Genomic DNA, 20,109 nt, shown 5'->3' with positions numbered 1-20,109 from the left:
TTTTTTATTGTTTATTTTATCCTGCGTCCTGGCTGACTCTGCTCTTAGGGGTGGTATAATGCAGAAAAATTGCAAATATAACTGCAGCGTTAGTGGATTTGTTTTTTCGTTTCATATTTTAACAACAGGCTTCCATTCAAAGTCATTGGCCTTTATAGCTGTTCCAACGTTGATGGCGAAAATATCGTAGTCATAGAGTTCTCACTGCTACTGCTGTCATTGTATTAGAGCCACAATAGACTGTGAAGTATGAGCTGCTCATAGGATGGCTTGAATGATGTGGTTGGAATTCATTTTTATTGCATAACAACCCCAAAAATATTTTGCCAGCAAACATAAGGCGCACAAAAAAATTACAAAAAAAAAATGTTGAGTTTGCGGTTAAATCTTGAAATTTTGCCATTATTTTTCATTAAGACCACCACCAGCCACCAACCCAGCCATGTTTTATCACAGACAACCATTTTCGGTGTAGTTCTTTAAAATTTATTTCATTTTCCTGGCGTTCTGTGAGTTAGAGATTCTTTTTCACTTGAATATTGATAAGAAATGCACTTGTGCAGGTTTTTTTTATTGTTGGGGAAATATTAATTTGCTTGTTGTTTCAAGTAGTTGTAGTTTTTATACTAAAGGATGAGTAACACAAAATCTAAAAAATTTCCATTAATTTGATGAGACAGTGGCTGGTAGATACAGCGGTTTTAAATTCAAAGTCGATATAAATTTGGGGGGATTTTACGCCACTAATTTTTGAAGCACTTAAATTTTTATCTAAGAAGAAACTTATTCATATGAAACTATATTTTAACACATTCACAACGAAAAGGGATATTTAATTTTTTGTTTAATTTTATCTCTCTTGTATCCAAATATCCAAGGGATATTAAAATTTTTATTTAATTGTATCTCTCTTGTGTTTATATTCAAATGTCAATAAAATTATCAATCATCGTGCTTCACTTAATTACTAATTAATTATTTAATTTCATTAAAAAACAAAACTGACAACAATTATTAACGTTGATACACAATGTTTGTTTACAAAGTCCAAAAATCATTAATTAATTAAATAATTTTATAATAATAATTTCAAATATGTGCATTTCTGTTCGTGCGATTAGCCGTCTGTCTTGTTTATTTTGGTATTTTTAAAAAAAAAAAAACAAACTAAATATAATTTGCATTTCAATTGAAAACGCAAACAAAAAATGAGAACAAAAGAATTCAATACGCAACGAGTGAGTGAATTTAAAAGCGACTGTGTGAATGAACGTGCGCCTGAATGCCTGCCTGCCGGTGTGTTAATTATGTTGAGTAATTTCTTTTTATGGTTGTCATAATTAAATTTAAAACAAAATTTTAATATTGACATTAACATTCCGAAAAAAACGAATAACACACATATACTAAATAAAATAAAGTGCAGTTATAAATTATCTGATAAAAATTATTTAACAAAAATATTGTGTAATTAAAGTTAAATGCTCTCGTAAATGATAAGAACTTAATTAAGGCACAGGAAGTGAGAGTGATAACAAACTAATTTATTTTAACTAAACAGAAAATTCCTCAGAATCGCAGGAACTTTTTTCATAGTTCTCAGAAACTAAACCAGTTTTATATGGAAAAATTCTCAGCAGCTTCGAAACTTTTGTCATAGAAAACTTTCTTAGCAACTGAAATACTTTTCCCATAAAAAATGTATCCGAATGTTTTCGAAGTCTGCTTTTTCAACAGAAACGTTGAGATACTTTTTCCATAGAAAAGTTCTTAGAGTCTGAGATACTTTTTCCATAGAAAAGTTCTCAGAGTCTGAGATACTTTTTCCATAGAAAAGTTCTCAGAGTCTGAGATACTTTTTCCATAGAAAAGTTCTCAGAGTCTGAGATACTTTTTCCATAGAAAAGTTCTCAGAGTCTGAGATACTTTTTCCATAGAAAAGTTCTCAGAGTCTGAGATACTTTTTCCATAGAAAAGTTCTCAGAGTCTGAGATACTTTTAACATAGAAAAGTTCTCAGAGTCTGAGATACTTTTTCCATAGAAAAGTTCTCCGAGTCTGAGATACTTTTTCCATAGAAAAGTTCTCCGAGTCTGAGATACTTTTTCCATAGAAAAGTTCTCCGAGTCTGAGATACTTTTTCCATAGAAAAGTTCTCCGAGTCTGAGATACTTTTTCCATAGAAAAGTTCTCCGAGTCTGAGATACTTTTTCCATAGAAAAGTTCTCAGAGTCTGAGATACTTTTTCCATAGAAAAGTTCTCAGAGTCTGAGATACTTTTTCCATAGAAAAGTTCTCCGAGTCTGAGATACTTTTTCCATAGAAAAGTTCTCCGAGTCTGAGATACTTTTTCCATAGAAAAGTTCTCAGAGTCTGAGATACTTTTTCCATAGAAAACTTCTCAGAGTCTGAGATACTTTTGCCATAGAAAACTTCTCAGAGTCTGAGATACTTTTGCCATAGAAAACTTCTCAGAGTCTGAGATACTTTTGCCATAGAAAAGTTCTCAGAGTCTGAGATACTTTTGCCATAGAAAAGTTCTCAGAGTCTGAGATACTTTTTCCATAGAAAAGTTCTCAGAGTCTGAGATACTTTTTCCATAGAAAAGTTCTCAGAGTCAGAGATACTTTTTCCATAGAAATGTTCACAGAGTATGAGATACTTTTTCCATACTCTGAAAAGTATGAGATACTTTTTCCATCACAGAAAAGTTCTCACAGAAAACTTCTCAGAGTTTTCAGAGAAACTATTTTCATAGAAAACTTTCTTAGCAACTGAAATGCTTTTCCCATAGAAAACTTCTCAGAATCTGAGGAAGTTCCCATTAGCTGAGAGAAATGTTTTGTGAAACACATTTTCCATATAAATTTTCTCGGAATCTGAGACACATTTTCCATAGAAAATGTCAGAGTCTGAGATACTTTTTCCATAGAAATGCTCTCAGAGTCGGAGATACTTTTTCCATAGAAAATATGTCAGAGTCTGATATACCTTTTCTATAGAAAACTTCTCAGAGTCTGAGATACATTTGCAATAGAAAACTTCTCAGAATCTGAGATACTTTTTCCATAGAAAAGTTCTCAGAGTCTGAAATACATTTGCCATAGAAAACTTCTCAGAGTCTGAGATACTTTTGCCATAGAAAACTTCTTCTCAACATTTGATGAAATAATTCAAAAAAAATGTAAGTAATAAATACGTCTTTATTGCCGACAAAACTATTTTGTTTTGCTTTCAACATTTCAGTTTTATGCTCAACTTAAGTTACACGCAAATATTTCGTGTTATTTTTCATTTAAATCACTTTTTTGACAATTTGTTTTCGCTGTTGTTCTCGATGTCGTTGCAGATATAATATGTACGTAGTAGATTTTCTTACAAATTTTTGCGTTAACACTTGACTTACAGGTCCAATTATAGTGCCCAGCATGTAGATGAAATGTTCGACATTTTACACTCTGCATGTACGTGACATTCTTGACCAGAGTTTGAATGAGAGAATGAATGAGCGAACTGTTCTTTTCAGTTTTTATTTTATTTTTGAGTTTTATTTGCATACAAACACAACTGACTGAATAACTTGTAAATAGCAGTTGAAGGAAATACTGTTCATGCCTGGCTGTTGGATGAATGAACAAAAATGGACGGTTGGATAAATTGATAAGGTGCAAAAAAACACAAACATAAACTATGAATCTACGTATAATTTCATTCATTTATTTTCTTCAAATGCGGATGTAAAACTGAACATTGAATGAATGAATGAAAATAACAGCAAAAATATGTAAAATACAAAAACAGGCCGCATCATGGTGTTGCGCTACTAGAGGAAGAATGAAATGAAAAAAAAACGTGAAAACATTTTAAAAACAATTAATTGCTTTTAAGTTGACAGTGTTTTATGTTAAATTTGATGTAGTTGCTACTGTTCTTGACTCTTGCTTGATGGTTGACTCCGGTTTTTTTTCAAGTTTTTTATTTTCAATGTATGTTACTTTGTGGAGTAGTGTATGGCTAAATTATAAATCAAAGATAATCTTAAAAATATATACAGCAACTAAATAATTAATCTCAGCAAGTGTTATTTTATGTTATTTTTCATATTTTCTTTATTATTTAAATGAGAAGTGGGTTGTGCAAAATGTGGGAAAATTAAGGATGTTGTAACCAGTTTTATGTGTCAAGATACCCTACAGAAAATTGATTCGAATTCATAGATATAAATTATAAATTCTTAGAATCTAAATGCGACCTTTTTCCCATAGAATAGTTTTCTGAGTATGAATGAACTCTTTTCAAAAAGTTCTGAGAATCTCTGAAAATGTTCATAGATTTTTTCTATAGAAAAAGTTCACAGAATCTGAGCAACTCAGAGTCTGAGACACTTTTTCCATAGAAAAGTTCTCAGAGTCTGAGACACTTTTTCCATAGAAAAGTTCTCAGAGTCTGAGACACTTTTTCCATAGAAAAGTTCTCAGAGTCTGAGGCACTTTTTCCATAGAAAAGTTCTCAGAGTCTGAGACACTTTTTCCATAGAAAAGTTCTCAGAGTCTGAGACACTTTTTCCATAGAAAAGTTCTCAGAGTCTGAGACACTTTTTCCATAGAAAAGTTCTCAGAGTCTGAGACACTTTTTCCATAGAAAAGTTCTCAGAGTCTGAGACACTTTTTCCATAGAAAAGTTCTCAGAGTCTGAGACACTTTTTCCATAGAAAAGTTCTCAGAGTCTGAGACACTTTTTCCATAGAAAAGTTCTCAGAGTCGGAGACACTTTATCCATAGAAAAGTTCTCAGAGTCGGAGACACTTTATCCATAGAAAAGTTCTCAGAGTCGTAGACACTTTATCCATAGAAAAGTTCTCAGAGTCGTAGACACTTTATCCATAGAAAAGTTCTCAGAATCTGAGTAACTTTTTTAATAGAAACGATCTCAAAAGCTGAGTAATTTTTAGTAATAGAAAATGTCTCAGCAAGTTGCATATAAAATGTTAAGTAAAAATTTCTAAAAAAATGTTCTTTAGAAATTTTGTCTTTACATTAAAAAGTGTCTCATAATGTTGTATCAAGAAATTGTCTCAGTTTTTGGGACAGTTATCTTACAAAAATGTCGCAGCTGTTATTTAATTTTTCACATAGAAAATTTATTAGTTTCAGAGTAAATATTTCTTTAAAACCAAGTCCTTTGGAAAATTTATCTTTTAACAGTTTTTGTTTTTGATGCAGTTTTTTGTCTTCAAATTTCTCTGTTTCTGATGCAGTTATCTTCTAAAAAAATGTCTCAGTTTTCAATAAAGAAATTGTGACAGTTTCTAAAAAAGGTTTCTTAATTTCTGGTGGAGTTTTCTTCTACAGAAATTTATTTTGGCATATTTCTCTGTTTCTGAATAAGTTTTCTTCCAGAATATTTCTCAGATTCTGAGGCAGCTTTCTTCTAGAAAATTCTATGCGTCAGTTTTCTTATAGAACATTTTATACAATCTGAAATTTATAAATTTGAGACAGTTTTTGAGTCAGTCTTGTTGTACAAAATTTCTTTGATTCAGAAACCTTTTTTTTTTCTTTTTAGTTTTTGATACAGTTATGAGTCAGTTTTATTCTACATAATTTTTTAGTTTCAGAGGCGGTTTTCTTATAGAATATTTCTCAGATTCTGAGCAGTTTTCTTTAAGAAGCTGATTTCTAGAACATTTTTTTAATTTTTGAAACGTTTTTGATGTAAAAAAATTTCTTAGTTTCGGAGTTTCTGGGGCATCTTTCTTTTAGTTTTCTTTAAGAACATTTTTCAGTTTTGGAGTCAGTTTTCTGTTAGAAATTTTTATAGAATCGGAGACAGTTGCTTCTAAACAGGCTGTTTGTTTCATAGCCTTTTCTCTTATAGATAATTTTACCGTATTCTTTTATAAAAGCTATACATTCTTTAAGCTGTTTTTTATACAAAATTTATTAGTTTCAGAGACAGTTTATTTTTTAGAAAATTTATTCTTTACAGGGTCTTCAAATTTTTGGCTATGAGTTCATCGTCTTCCATTGAAATGTTTTTATGAGATCAATGCTAATGATTTTGAATAGTTTTTACGTCAGTTTTTTTTTGTTGTCTCACGTAACTTAAAACTAAAAGTCTATCTTAAATATTTTCCAATATTTTCATATTTTATTTATTATTTTTCGCTTTCTATAAAATTATCAATTTTAGCAAATTTTATTTAAATAAATGTGGTTTATTCTGCTTTTACTTTTAAAAACCATTAAAAAATTATTGATTCTATGATGTCCTTGCTCTAAATTCTTACATAAGAATGTGTGTGTTAACAAACTTTTTTGGTAAATGTACTTACAACATATAAAAATTCTCTTATGAATTTAATATAAATCCTTGAATCCTTTTAAAATATCTCTACATAACTGGGTGAGTATGGGTGGGTGAATATTGGCAGGACATGGTTGGTTAGTTGGTTGGTTGCCTGGATGTTTATTCGAAGAACATTTAAACGAATATTAATATCTTACTTACTTTCAAATATTGTCGTTTTGTTGTTGCTATTATTTTATTATTATTGTAATCCTTTGGCATACATTTTTGTTATATGTGTTTGCTAAAAGATATGGGGAAGGACTCTGGATGGAACAAATAATTTTAAAAATTCTAAATTGACTGAAACTAAGGTACGAGACTTTAAAAACTAAATATATAGTTAAAATAATTTTTTTTATTCTAATAATTGTAATTGGTATACCATCCTTCCCCTTGCAATATAGCAGTATCTGTAACTAAGCAACACTTTTAAACCATTGCAGTATGTATATGCTGGCCTATGTTCATTACGGTGGCACTTACTTTACACTTATTGAATTTTAAAATGTCTTTATTATCTAAAAACCAAATGCCTGAACTTTGAGCAAATTTCGAGTTTTTTTTTTTTGTCAAAATAGCAATATTAAAAAAGTGGTCTTCCAATATGGACTTCCGAACTTTGACACTTGATAGCGGCCATATGGATAAAGCTACAGCTGTGACTTGGCTGTCATTTATTTAGTTTGTTTTGTCAAATCACCATGGACCGATATAGCGTTCAACAAAACGTGTAAATGATAACATTGTTTTATCAAAATGTGTGTTCTGCAATGAGGCCAATTTCTAGATGAATGGCTACGTTTACCAATCCACATGTGATCCATGATCCCGAAAAGGCCACTGTTTGGTGGCCTTTCTCAAAAATACTTAAATTTATTAAAATAAAATATTGTACACTTTTCTCTGAAATCCTCCCATTAAAGATTTTATAGTTAAATTATTTGATGTTTTTCAAGATAATGAAAATCCTAAAATTTATCTATCGATTAAAATTTAAAAGTTTCGGTTTGTTGGGGAATGGTTTGAATAATAGATTCGGTTGAGAAAAAAAATGATTTAAGTCGGACTATAATGAATTTAGTGATCTTTAAAAAATCAAAAAAATTGCTGTGTTTACTCACTTATGAGGCTGTGTGTATATTTCTGTGTTTATCCCAAAAGATATGCTTCTAAGTTCTTTAACGCATTGTGATCTGCAACTTTCTGATCTTTATACAACTTGAAGTTAGCATTAGCTTTGGCTCTCCGCACAAAAGAATCAGAGCATTTAACTTTACGAACTGTTTTTGTGATAGAAATGTGTGGTGATCTTGTTCTTCTTCTTTTGTCTTAGCAATAGGTGTGTTCACGTACTTTCCAGTAAAAAATATCCAGTAACTTTATTTTAGAGAGTAAAAATAAATTACTCTCAATCTGAAAAGTAACAAAAAAAAAGTACGTGAACAATTTGTAAAAATAAGTTGTATTTTATTATAAATTAATTTAAGGAGTGAGATCGAAAAATTCTTAACATACATATATGTTTATAAAAAAGAAACCACTAAACTTACAGCTTTAATTTTTTTTTTATTTGATTGAAATTATTATTACAATTTACAAAAAAAATTATTTTTATAGTTTTAATCACTAGTGATGAAATTTTGAACCTTTTTCGGAAACCCTTCCATTAACGTTTTTATAGTGCTTTCTGTCACTTTGCTCGAACATGTAGTCCATCTCCGTTTAAAATCTACCACACTTTTGGACACCTTTTTTGTACTCTTCAATTCTCTTTTAACAAGAGCCCAATATCTCTCCACTGGCCTTAGCTCCGGGCAGTTTGGAGGATTTGCCTCTCTTGGTACAAATACCACATTATTGTTCTTGTACCACTCAAGGGCTTGTTTGCCATAGTGACAGGATGCCAAGTCAGGCCAAAAATAAGTGGACACATTATGAAGTCTTATGAATGGAAGCAGCCTTTTTTGTAAACATTCCTTGATGTAAATTTCGGTATTTATAGAGCCCGTTGTAACAAATGAGTGGCTTCTTTTGCCGCAACTGCATATTGCTTGCCATACCAAGAACTTTCTGGGAAATTTTGTCTGCTTTTGGGTCCTAAACTTTTCTTCAACATTCCCTCGAGCATCAGCAACATAAAATTTTTGACCTGGAAGTTGCGAAAAATCTGCCAGAACATACGTTTCGTCATCCATTATGCAGCAAGAATATTTTTTTATAAAACTTGACTTCAATTTCCGTGCTCTGTTTTTGGCCTCTAAATTTTTAGTAGCGTTCCTGTCAGGAACTTTTTGAGCCTTGTATGTTTTTAAACCTGCATTAGCTTTAACTTTTCGTACCAAATAGTCCGAGCACTGAGCTAACCGGGCTGCTTTCCTACCGGATGTGTTGGGAGCTCTTTTGAAAATGCGTTCTATTTTTTTGGCTTTAGAAACATCATGTGGACCATTCCTTCTACCTGAACCAGGTTTTCTATCAACTGACAAGTTCTCCCGGTACTGTTTAATAACATTGGAAACAGTTTGACGGCAGACCTTTGTATGCTTGGCCAACTTTTTGTAAGACCAAGTTGGGTTTTGTTGAAAATATTTAATAATTTCAGTACGCACTTTTTTCTGGTCACTCATTTTAATCAGATTAACAAAAAAATTAATATAATTGACATTACACATAATAACTGACATGTTTTTCAAAGGTAACTTGATCAAAAAAAAATTCAAATAATACTTGGGTTAAAAAATGTAATGAAAAACGTGTGTTAAGAATTTTTCGATCTCACTCCTTAAAACGATTGTTTTCGGCTATTTTACTTCTTTTCTTTGCAAAACTTGTAAATTGTATTAATTTTCAACTATTTAGTTTTGTTTGCATTTGCAACCATATGTTTTAAACGTTTTTTATATTGATATTTTTTACTAAAAAATAAAAAATATCATGTTCTCTATCTACGAACTGTCACTTTTAACACTCTCTTGCTCTCTCGTTACAAGTTTTTAAAAGTAAACGAACGGAATCCCGTAACTTACAGTGATAATTTGTACAAATTATTACAAATTATCAAGTACGCGAACACAACTAATATCTGTTAGACCTTTTTTCTTTCTGATCTAGGTTTTCTTTCAATGTTCAAGTCTTCTTGAAATAGTTTAATGGCTTTGGAAACTGTGTGACGATGAACCTTCAGATCTGTTAATTTTCTTTTTTGGAAGTCCATACTGGATTTTTTTTTGGAAAAATTTTAATTATTTTTTCACGTACTTTTTATTTGCTGTCCATTTTTACTGAAATAACAGTTGAAAATTAATGATTTAGAAAAGATAACATCTGCCATTTTTTTTTAAAAGCTAACGTGATTAAAAAAATAATAATTTTTTGGACCAAAGATAAGTTTTTGGTTGGAATACTAAAATTATTTCAATGTTATTAAACAGTACATTAAACATGATATTTCCAAAAGCCAAAAAAAATAGAAAGCATTTTCAAAAGAGCTCCCAACACATCCGATAGGAAAGCAGTACGGCTAGCTCAGAACTCGGACTATTTGGTACGAAAGGTTTAAAAACATACAAGACTCAAATAAGTCTTCTTAATGTGTCCACTTATTTTTGGCCTGATTTGGCATCCTCTCACTATGGTAATCAAGAGTGGTACAAGAACAATAATGTGGTATTTGTACCAAGAAAGGCAAATCCTCCAAACTGCCTGGAGCTAAGGCCAGTCGAGAGATATTGGGCTCTTGTTAAAAGAGAACTGAAGAGCACAAAAAGGTGTCCAAAAGTGTGGTATTAAAGCAGAGATGCGCAAAAATAAATTGTCTCACCAATACACTTACTCTCACCTACACATTCAATTCTTTATTTTATTCAGTGCACCTACAAACACATAAATACAAAAACTGAAAAATAAAGAAAAAGTCATACACTAGTACTCATGCGTATTCCTAGTTGTCGCGTTGAGTGGACAACGACTACTAAAATGTAAGAGCATAAGAATACGTGTGATTTGATCTTCCTCAATTGTGGTATGGGCTGCGCATCTCTGTAGTAGAGTATCCAAAACCGAAAACTTGTCAACCGGTTTTTTCATCTTTGTAAACTCCACCGGTTTCGGTTTTTTTAACTTTTCGGTTTTATGACAAACCGGTTTTTGTAAGACGGTTCACCGGTTTTAATGAAATATATTTTCTAATGCTCATATTTATGAAATACTATGATACCATTGTAGCATTTGAGATTGAGAACATTTCGTAAAAGATATAAAATAATTGCATAAAGAATTTAAAAATGCTAAATTTCCGCTTAACTGGTTTTTTTAAAAGACAATAATCGAAACCGGTTTTTTCAAAAACACACTTTTTCTGTTAAACCGGAAACCGATTTTTTAAATTTGGTTTTTTGGACACTCTATGTGGTAGATTTTAAACGGAGACGGACAACCTGTTCGAACAAAGTGACATAAAGCACTATAAAATCCACAATGGAAGGGTTTCGGGAAAAGGTTCATAAATTTATCGCTATTGATTAGAACTAAAAAAATAATATTTTTTGTAAATTATAATAATAATTTCAATCAAATAAAAAAAAATCAAAACTGCAAGTTTAGTGATTTCCTTTAGAGCATCCAAAACAGTGTAAAATAAGATCCCTAATGTTAATACTCAAGTTTATGCACTAAAAATGTAAATATACCCAACTACAGATATGGACAATAAAAGTAGCTCTGTAATTCAATAAATAAATAAAATATTCTGAAAATGTTTACATAAAAACACTTTGGATATAAAATCTTCTTAGAAAAGTTGTGCTCTGTTAAAACCCCTTGGTGCACCAGCATTTTGCAAATGTAGTCATGTGTTGAAATTTCCAAAAACCCACATCCCAGGTTTAGTGTAAATGATAATGTATGCATGTCAAAAAATAAAAGTTAAAAAATGAAAATGGAATGTAGATATAGAATTGAGTGACGCCAACATAAATACTAATACATATTTACATAAAATCCAAGCAAACAAAGCCAACTCATAGAATATGTTTTATTTTAGTACCACGTATATAAACTATTGTATTTGGTTATTCTATATTTGGGTTGCAGTTTTGTTTGTGACGTTTTAGTTTACAACAATATAAACACAGTTTATTAACAGGAAAAATTAAGGTTTGGTCAACACTTGTTAAACAACCATGTAATTCACTGCTTTTGACAACAAATATTCTTGTAAAGATATCGAATTGACAATGTGGTTGGAAACATTTTTAAATAGGAGATTTTTTTTGCGATGAAATTGTTATGTATATTTATATGTATATCAAAAAGTATGCATACGAAATGATTTGGTTGAAAGTAGTGTTACCCAACACGTATAAATGATAAAATTGTTTTATCAAAATAAGTGTTCTGCGATGAGGCTCATTTCTGGATGAATGGCTACGTCAACAAATAAAATTTTCGTATTTGGGACGATACCAAACGACATGTTATCCAAGAGCGTCCAATGAAACCCGAAGAAGTCATCGTTTGGTGTGGATTTTGATCTGGCGGCGTTATCGGTTCATATTTCATTGAGAACAACGTGGACCATGCCATCACCGTCAACGGAGAGCTCTGTAGGCTGATTATTACCAGCTTCTTCTGTTATTTCATCTATAGCTGTACTCAATAACAAATTTATTGAATTATCGGCCTTCGGCTGAGCTCAAAGGGATGTTTCAAAAACCTGCGAAAGGGTTTTCTGAAGTATTTCGAAATAGTATGTATATCTGTAACAAAATAAATTTTCACTGGACGAAGCCGGTTTTTTAAACACCCCATAGCAGAAATCCTATGCGACAATATAAGAAAGCCTTTAGCGTTTATGTAAGCATTGCTTCCTTGGTTGAAATTTATTTGTTGGGCGTTATATCTTATATTTTTTGCGACTAATATTTTTATACCTTACAACACCATAGTGGGGTTAGTGCTGATGTTTGTAACATGCCTAAATACCCACCTTAAAGTATACAAATCAGCTCAGAATCACTTTCTTAGTCGATTTAGCAATGTCCGTCCGTCCGTACGTCCATGTAAACCTTGTAATCAAACTACTGGTCGCAATTTGAAAGATAATTCGTACAAGCTCTGATATTGCCCCAAGGACGAAGCCTATTGAATTTGGTTAGAATCGGTCCATTATTTCTCTTAGCCCCCATACGATTGCCCTATCTGAAAATAATTAATCTCTCATAAATATCTTAGTTATATAGATATCCAAACCAAACTCCGCAAAAATAAGTTTTATATAAGTCAAACTCGCTTTTTGTGATGATCGGTCCACAATTAGTCATAGCTACCATATAGGCCCATTTCCGAAAATCTCTTTAACTAGCATAAATCTCTTAAAAATATTGGTATTCTTATAAAACTCAACAAAAATAATTTATATATATACAAAAGTCATGTCACTAAATTTTATAACGATCGGTCCATAATTAGTCATAGCTCCCATATAATGCCCTCTTCCGAAAATCATTTTAATGAGTGTAGATTTCTTAAAAATGTGGGTATAACATAAAATTCAACACAAATAGGATTCATATATACAGAAGTCATGCAACCTAATTTTATTGCGATTGGTCCATAATTAGATTGGTGTAGGGTATCATATGGTCGGGCTTGACCGACTATACTTTCTTACTTGTTATTATAAAACTGTCAATTATTGGTAGTTTTCTTTAGAATTACCCTTTGAGAAATGTTTCACTTTTTAAAGTTTGGATGTACTTAATTTTTGTTGGGAGTAATTTTACGGTACCGACACATACGATATGTGGTTGCAACGGGACTGTGTTTCGTGCCACACAGCTGATGCCATGTTGGATATTCTGCACGACTGATTTGGACATTTCGGTTGAGCACCAGTCAGCTAAGCCAAGTCAGATATTTGCACGATATTATATTTCATACATAATGGCATCGATATGCCTTTCAATCGAATAAAAAATCTCGATGATATCTCATACACACTTTGTTTTATGCAAGTTTAAACATAGGAAGCGCTTAATGAAAGACCCTTTATTTTATATTTAGGACTGTCATTAAAAAAATGTGTCAAGTTAGCAGTTGAAAATTAAAAGAAAAATATTCTTGCAAATCGCGCGGTCGTCAAATGATACTCCACATTTTATATGTTGTCTTGGAAGAAAATGTATATATGTGGAAGAAACTGTAAAAAATGGCCCAACACACGAACGGTTAACACTAGACACAAAATATTTCGGGAAACGTCATAAAACAAACCAAGTTTCATTTTGAAAATCACTTTTTCATATAAAAATTTCAATGGAGGTTCAAGTGACCGATAAAATTGTGAACTAGATCCCAATACTAGCATATTTCTAAGCGAGTCGATGTTTTTCCAGACACAATCCTATATTAAAAATTGCACTATTTTTTTCCGATCTTAATTGTTAGAAAATGTATCTAGAATCAAAGTATGTGTTTCATATTTGTGCCATATTTTTAAAACAATAACATGACTATACTAATACTGCTACATCTATATTTATTACTATGTATGTGTCTTACAAACAATCCATACAAATTGTTATTATTGCAGTTGTTTTGATTATTATTGTTGTTGTTGGTTGCTGTTATTGTCATTTAACCAAAAAAAATAATAAATATGTTCTACTTCAGAAAATCTCTATAGCAGTTTATGTGCAAACGAGCTGAGTATGAACACAATTATTTCGTATAACTGTGTTGCAAGTACAGCAGTAGCAGCTAGGCGGCATTTATGTTGTGGCATCTGTGGTGTTTGTGGTATGTTATGAAAAAACATTAATACAGCAATAACAACAGAATGAACAAATGCAGCATAACAGCTAACACCAGCAACAGCTGTGAAATAATAATATTAAACTTGTCTACCAGCAACGAGTTTTGAATTGCTTTATGGAAATTTGAAAAAGCGTTTTATACTCGTGTCTGTGCACAATCTGACCTGCTCATATGTGTACAAAATTAATTATTGGCAGTTTGATTTTCCCTCAACACCCCCACATTACAGGCATATTTTTAATAAGCTGCAGCATATCAAATGAAATTTCATCCTCATTAGACTGATTTTTAAAAGTATATGATTTTATTATGACGTACATAGGGGTTGTGTAGCCTTTCAAGCGTAGGTTTAAAATTAAATTGGACTTTTTTTCACAAAATAAAAGCATGACTCGAAAAATTTTGTTTATTTTTCAAATAAATGTGTTTTTGTGTTTAAGTTTTTTCTACCCTCATTTAAAATACCCAGAAAAAAAGATAAGTTTTGTAAAATGTGACCCAATGTCCTTGCAGCAATTCCAATTAAATTATAAAAATAGTAACGTATTTGATTTTGTCCAGTGGTTTTTTTCTTCTTAATTTTAAAACATGTTTTGGGGCATAAAATAAATACATAGAACGGATGGAGAGGGAAATGTCAGTGAAAAACATTCAACAAAATTGATCTCTTCACACACTTACTTATGTGGGCAATTCCATATCATCCTACGTGACATTTGTACGCATATAGAGTGAAATAGATTTTGCAAAAATAAGAGTATCTGAAAAATAATTTATGTTCCATTCAGAGGGTACTATATTTTAAAATAATAAAGAGTGCTTTCGATAAATTGTTGTCTAAAATATCGAGCGAAATAAGGGTATATCGTACGTGACATAAAACGGAAGTAATTTTGAGGTACATATAGAAATATGCGAAAATTTTCGAATCGTGAGAAGCGTTATGTTTTCTTTTAATTTCTTACACTAAACCAAATAATTTTTGCTTTACAATCCGTTATATTTAAATAAAAATAATCTTTGGATGATTTTATAATACATAAAATGTAATATCTTACGTGACATACCGTACGTGACAAATTTTTCTCTTATAATAAAACAATATATATTCTTTAAAAATATGTATACAAAAACTAAAAAAAATAAATAGAAAATATATATTCGGTTTCAATAATCAATTTTATAATTACAAATAATCAATCAGAGTCAAATTCAATATGCCAATAAAATGTTGTAATAAGCTCTAAATATTTACACATATTAATATCTTAGTGGTTTCTCCTATTCAAATCATCATGAAAAAAAGTTTCAAAGGTTTTTGGGTTTTCAGTCGTGGTTGTCATTCTCGTGGAATTGCCCATATGTGATACAATAACAAAATACACTACAGACTTATTTAAACATTTTAAAACATTTTCTTTTCTCATTACCTTGTTAAATAAACAGAATTTGTATTTTTCTTTTGTGTTTAACTAAAAACCTTAATTCTAATAACAATTTGAATATAATTGAAGTTTGGTTTTTATGTAAGCCTCACAGACATTTCATAAGAATACTTGCATACAATTATCATTATTTGGAAACAAATTTCTACTTATAATTAGTTCTAAGGCAATGCATCAAATGACAATTTTATTCATAAGAAAGAAGTTTCAGCTTTAAGAAGTTCGGTGACATGTTACAAGTAAAAGGCAAATGGTTGAAAACTGCATGTGGAAAATAAAATCCAAAGATAATTAAATTTTCTAAAGAATTGTTTGTACAGCAGCAGAATCAATTTTCAAGAGAAAATTAGTTTGTCTGACAATCATACTCATTTTTCAAGAGAACATTTGTTTGTCTGTCAAGCAGACTCAATTTTCAAGAGAAAATTTGTTTTTCTGTCAAGAACACTCCATTTTCAAGAGAACATTTGTTTGTCTGTCAAACTGACAACATTTTCTATAGAAAATTTTTTCGTTTGTCTGACATTTAGACATAATTTTCTAGAGAAAATTAGTTTGTGTGTCAAGCAGACACAATTTTTAGAGAAATTTTGTTTGTCTGTCAAGCAGGGACATTTTTATATGAAAATTTTGTTCGTCTGTCTGACAAGTAGACACAATTTTCTACAGAAAATTTGTAATGCAGACACAATTTTCTAGACAAAATTTGTTTGTCTGTCAAGCCGACACAATTTTCTATAGAAATATTGTTCGTCTGTCTTTCTAGAGGAAATAAGTATGTGTGTCCACCAGAGCCATAATTATCCAGCCGCAGACATAATTGTCTGGAGAAAATTTATCGATAACTTTTTTTTTTTTGGAAAACTGATTTATAACTTAACATTTTTTAGGAAAATTATCGATAACTTAAGTTTGATTGAGACATTTTTTATCGACTTAAAAAACTGGTAGAGAAAATTTATCGATTACTATTATTTTTCCGAATTTTATCGATAAAATCGATCGATTACATTTTCTTGAGCAATTTTATGTATATCTTTAATTTTTCTAAGAAACTTTATTAATAACTTTAAGTTTCTTTAGAAAATTTATGGATAATTAAAATTTTCTGTAAATAATTTAGCGATCCTTTGAAAATTTTTTCGTAAATATTGATTTTTTTGTTAGAAAATTTATCGATAACTTTATTACTTAAGAAAAATTATAAATAACTTAATTTTTTTTTAGAAAATATATCGTTAACTTAAATTTTCTTTAGAAAATTTATCGATTACTTTAATTTTCTTCAGAAAATTTATCGATATTTTAGCGAATAATGTAAATTTAATTAGGAAATTTTGTGATAACATAAATCTGTTTAAAAAATATATCAAAAAAAAAAATGTTCTTAAGAAAATTTACCCCTAACTTTAAAATTCTTGCGAAAATCTAAAGATTACAAAAATTTTCTTAGTGAATTTATCGCTAACTTAATTTTTCTTGGAAAATTCATCGAAGACTTGAATTTTCTTCAGAAAATGTATCGCTAACTTTAATTTTTGTTTTGAAAATTTATCAGTAGCTTAGCCAGAACAATTTTTTTCAATGAAATTTTGTCTATTTAAGTGTCCTTAAAGTAGTTTAGGGTACCTTTAAGTCCTGAGGCTAGACAACAAAACTAATCCTGGTAATTTATATAAATAAACAAATGCCACACAAAAACCACATAAAATACTTTATAAATACCAAAAAAAAAGTTTAAATAAAATGAAACCAACATCTCTACCATGCTCATTCGTTCACTCAACCATTCTTTCAAATGTATTCGATTCATTTCTGTTTTGTTTGTTCCTTTCTTTTGGACAAAAAATAAATAAACTATCATGAATAAGGCTAAAATGGAACTGAATCGTAATGGTTGTGGATAATTTAATGAAAGTGCACCGAAAGTATTAAAAGCCTCATAGACACTTGCTAACTCACACTCAAACACACAACTGACATGACTGACATTCCTGTATTTAAAAATGAAAATTTTTAACACTCAACCTTCCATCCAAAGACCTAAAAGAGAGCATGAAACAACATAGAAAATGAAAATAATGGTGAACTGAAGAACATGGCCCAAAATGAAATGGAATGTTTGTTTAATTCTGTGATGGTGCACTTTGTGTACTAGAGGATGGTAATGAGGCCACTGATGATGATGATGACGGTGAGAATGTGGAATGTCTGGGATTTTGTTGTATTTGCTCTAGCAGTATAAATGCCACATTAAGGACTACCACCAAAACTAAGCTTTGAATAGACATCAGCGCAAACAAATATACACAGTCAACCATTCGAACGTAATTTTAGTTTAGTTTTTCCCTTAGCAAAGTAAATATTTTTCGAATGCATTTCAACTTTTAAAATGGCAGACAATATTAAAGGAAATGTTGGTTTAAATTATATGGAAAATAGTATGTATATGAGAAGCACGAATAGTTAGGTGTCTTAAACATAGACTTATTACTACTATATTGTTTTTCTGTTTATGTGAGGAACATTAGTAAACTTTATTTAACTGGCTGTCAAGCTGCCTTTTTTTAGTGTGTATCTAAAGATTTTTAAGTTTTGGTTGTTCTTTTTATTAGTCGTTTTAAAGAGTTTTATTTCCTTCCTCAATGTTTTGTTGCTTTGCTATGTTTTGTTGCTTTGCTATGTTATATTACATGCAAATTTGATCTAATACCCTAAGGTTTTAAATGCCTTAATTTGATTTTAATTATAGTAATTTTAAGGTATGAAATCTTAGAATGGTTTTCATTGGAAAATGTTAACTGTAATTAGTAGTAATTAAAAGTATGTCATTATGTACGGATCAATTTTCTTGTAATAATTAATATTAATGAATTAATTAATTTTTAGAAATTTACAAATTTTGTCTGTAAGACAGACTACTTTTCTATAGAAAAGTTGCCTGTAAGACAGACTACTTTTCTATAGAAAAGTTGCCTGTAAGACAGACTACTTTTCTATAGAAAAGTTGCCTGTAAGACAGACTACTTTTCTATAGAAAAGTTGCCTGTAAGACAGACTACTTTTCTATAGAAAAGTTGCCTGTAAGACAGACTACTTTTCTATAGAAAAGTTGCCTGTAAGACAGACTACTTTTCTATAGAAAAGTTGCCTGTAAGACAGACTACTTTTCTATAGAAAAGTTGCCTGTAAGACAGACTACTTTTCTATAGAAAAGTTGCCTGTAAGACAGACTACTTTTCTATAGAAAAGTTGCCTGTAAGACAGACTACTTTTCTATAGAAAAGTTGCGTGTAAGACAGACTACTTTTGTATAGAAAAGTTGCCTGTAAGACAGACTACTTTTGTATAGAAAAGTTGCCTGTAAGACAGACTACTTTTGTATAGAAAAGTTGCCTGTAAGACAGACTACTTTTGTATAGAAAAGTTGCCTGTAAGACAGACTACTTTTCTATAGAAAAGTTGCCTGTAAGACAGACTACTTTTCTAGAGAAAGGTTAACTGTAAGACAGACTACTTTTCTAGACCCTAGTTGCCTGTAAGACAGACTACTTTTCTAGAAAAGTAATCATGGTGAATATTATAAAATCAACTTAAACATCATATTGCATATGATTTTATTTAAAATACAAAGTTATTAGATATTGGCTACTTCAGTGTTAATTGTATTTAATATTCAACTCAACGAAATTAGTAAAATTTCGTTTTATTATTCTAGTAGTAAAAACTAATCCCATGATAAAAATGTTGTACTTAATTTTGGTAATTTCTTTACATAACATAATTCTTTGTTTGTTAATAATGACATAAAATGTTTAACAAGTTTTTATCCATGCTGCTTATTTTATTCTTAATTTTATGCTTATTTTCTACGGGGAATAAGAAGTTTTCTTCTATAACAAAAAAAAAAATACGTTAAAGTTTATTTCGACATGTGAGTATTGTTTGTATTTTTGTTTAATTACATTTTACATGCCATAAGCCAACAGACACGTTCTACCGAAAGTCGTATTTAACCGACGTTAACTTATATTGCTTGATTCAACTGCAGAAAAAGAGAAAAACAATAGGATTTGTTGTTTAAAGTAAATAGAAATTGTATTTAAAAAAAGTTATCAGGTAAGAAGGCGTATGATTGATATTAATTTCAAATTAATATTAATATTAAACATACGCAACCCTATTATTCAACGAATATCCCATTGCTTCACTTTATTAAGAATTTATTATATTTCAGGCCGTCATGTTATAACGAGCTTACAATTTTCTATTTAATTGTTATAAACATCCTTTTTTAATTAAAATAATTTTGCTATAAAAATAAAAAAAAATAATTTGAATAAAATTAAATTCTCTTGTTTTCTACTTAAAGTCAAATGTTTATATTTTTAATTGGAACTTATCTATTTTCAATAATAATTTATTTTTATTCTCTTGTATTTTCAGATATTAAACATTTTTCTGAGGTAAGTTTGTTGTTTACTTACATAGAATTTACC

General features: G+C 30.2%; 1 protein-coding gene across 2 annotated transcripts in view; it reads left to right on the top strand.

Moving 5' to 3' along the window:
• Positions 1-20,109, top strand: part of Gprk2 (G protein-coupled receptor kinase 2) — a 342,733-nt gene that overhangs the window by 68,288 nt on the left and 254,336 nt on the right. For both annotated transcript variants that reach the window (XM_065515447.1, XM_065515446.1), the window contains exon 4: positions 20,057-20,076. The gene's annotated coding sequence lies outside the window, so the exon portion shown is untranslated. The remainder of the gene's footprint in view (positions 1-20,056; positions 20,077-20,109) is intronic.

Source organism: Calliphora vicina, chromosome 1, assembly GCF_958450345.1.
Source record: "Calliphora vicina chromosome 1, idCalVici1.1, whole genome shotgun sequence".
Classification (NCBI taxonomy): Eukaryota; Metazoa; Arthropoda; class Insecta; order Diptera; family Calliphoridae; genus Calliphora; species Calliphora vicina.
This window is presented reverse-complemented; position numbering and strand designations above follow the sequence as displayed.